Source organism: Taudactylus pleione, unplaced genomic scaffold, assembly GCF_031769625.1.
Source record: "Taudactylus pleione unplaced genomic scaffold, aTauple2 ptg001305l, whole genome shotgun sequence".
Lineage (NCBI taxonomy): Eukaryota > Metazoa > Chordata > Amphibia > Anura > Myobatrachidae > Taudactylus > Taudactylus pleione.
In genome coordinates, this window is record NW_028285705.1 from 219,680 (window position 1) to 222,078 (window position 2,399).

Here is a 2,399-nt window from a genome sequence, read left to right on the forward strand (position 1 = left end):
AATAGCGGTTGAAAAAACCAACCACAAGAATAGCGAGCAGTTCATACTCTGTACGATGTACTCGATTAATGTAATAAATAGCGGACATGACGTATGGTGCGAGCGGCCAGGGGGCGTATTTTTCAAAATTACAACCGCAAGTTTTGCTCGCTCGTTCAGACTTAGAGGCGTGAACAAACCACAAAGTGCGAACGGTTCATTTGAATAGCCACCCCTTTTTATAAAACGAACGACCGCAAATAGCGAGCGGCTCTGAATGAGGGCCTTAGTGTCTTCACAGTGACCCAGATGTGCTGTGACTGCACCACCCCAGTACAGGGGCCTGCCTGACCTCTTAGCAGCCCTGTGCATGTGTTTATTTCTGTGTGTCCTATAGTGTGCCAGAGCCTATGGGTATATACTCAGTGACAGTACAGAATGTGACCACACTGGTATCTGAGTGTCAGAGATTGTCACTTTCATTTCTCTCTCCTGCTGCCAGCGATGGCATCTGCTGATCTGAGACAGGAGCTGGACTGTTCCATCTGCCTGAGCATTTATACAGATCCTGTAACCCTGAGATGTGGACACAACTTCTGCCGGGTCTGTATTGATCATGTGCTGGATACACAGGAGGGGTCTGGAGTTTATACCTGTCCTGAATGCAGAGCAGAGTGTCAGGAGCGTCCTGCACTGATGCAGAACATAACTCTGTGCAATATAGTGGGGAGTTTCCTGTCCACTCGGCCAGATCAGGAGGAGACCAGGATCTTCTGCACTTACTGTATTCACTCTCCTGTACCTGCTGCTAAATCCTGTCTGCATTGTGAGGCTCATCTGTGTGATAAACACCTGAGAGTACACAGCAAGTCAGCAGAACACATCTTATCTGCTCCCACCACTGCCCTGGGGTACAGGAGATGCTCTGTCCATAAGGAGATCTTCAGATATTACTCCACTGAGGATGCTGCCTGTATCTGTGTGTCCTGCTGTCTGATTGGGGAACACATAGGACATCAGCTGGAGTCACTGGATGAGGCCTCTGAGAAGAAGAAGGAGAAGCTGAGACATGTTCTGCAGAAACTGAGCACAAAGAGAGCGGAGGCTGAGAAAAGAGTCCAGAGTCTGCAGGAGCACAGGCGAGAAGATCAGGGAAAAGCAGCTGGTGTAACAGAGACAGTCACTGCCCTGTTTAGAGACATCAGGAGACAGCTGGAAGACCTGGAGAAGAGAGCTCTGAGTGAGATCTCCAGGCAGAAACAAAACATTTCATTCTCTGTCTCTTATCTGATCCAGCAGTTGGAAATAAAGAAGGACGAACTGTCCAGGAAGATGCGTCACATTGAGGAGCTGTGTAACATGTCTGATCCAGTGACTGTCTTACAGGCACCAGACACAGGTGACTTGTGCGATACTGAGGACACAGAGAGACTGTATACACACGCCCGTGATGGAGGAGATCTGGATGTGGGTCTCATCTCAGGGACATTACTCACATTATCTGATACAATAACAGGTATAAATACAGGGGTCTATGTGCAGGAAGCTACAGACCTATTACTGGATGTAACCACAGCTGCTAGTAATATACAGATATCGGGGGACAGGAAAACTGCATCATGGTCAGATATAGACCAGGATCTTCCAGTAACACCAGAGAGATTTCAGTGTCCTCAGGTAATAAGCACCAGGGGCTTCTCCTCAGGGAGACATTACTGGGATGTGGATGTCAGGGAATCAGAGTGGTGGATGGTGGGGATGTGTTATCCCAGTATAGACAGGAGGGGAGATCACTCATACATTGGAGGTAATAACAAGTCCTGGTGTGTGTGTAGGTGGTATAATCGGTACTCAGTGATACATGACAGTACAGAGATCTGGTTACCTAACAATATCTCCTGTGACAGAGTGAGGATATACCTGGATTATGAGGCAGGACAGCTGTCCTTTTATTCTCTGTGTGACCCGATCAGACACTTACACACATACACCACCCCACTCACTGAGCCCCTCACTTAACCACTTTATGCTGCAATATGGGTATGGGATAGGGGGATAAGTATATTGGGAGGGGGAGTCAAAAACTAGGTGAGATCGTCATAAGAAATCTGCCAGATACTGGTGACATCACAGAGGTAAGGGATATGATTGATTAAACACTTAGCCAACAGAAAGAAGAAGTGGGTGGGTCCACAGCTGAGCTCCTCCTGTCTTTCACCAGGTTATTGGTGATTTTCTCTCTTAGATCTGTGATTTGCTGCAGTAAGTGTCAGTCAGTGTATACCCTGTGACAAGTCAGCACTATGAAAGCTCCTTTTGGCTGTGGTATACGAAAGGGGTGTTGCCTATGTAAAGCTCCACCTGCTGGGGGGTTTCCATGACTGTTTCTTCCATAATACAAGAAAGGTTGGCCTACAAAT

The 2,399-nt window shown here is 47.5% G+C and overlaps 1 pseudogene; it reads left to right on the forward strand.

Moving 5' to 3' along the window:
• Nucleotides 1-483: 483 nt before the first annotated feature.
• On the forward strand, nucleotides 484-2,067 carry LOC148443305 (E3 ubiquitin/ISG15 ligase TRIM25-like; annotated as a pseudogene).
• The last annotated feature ends 332 nt before the right edge of the window (nucleotides 2,068-2,399 follow it).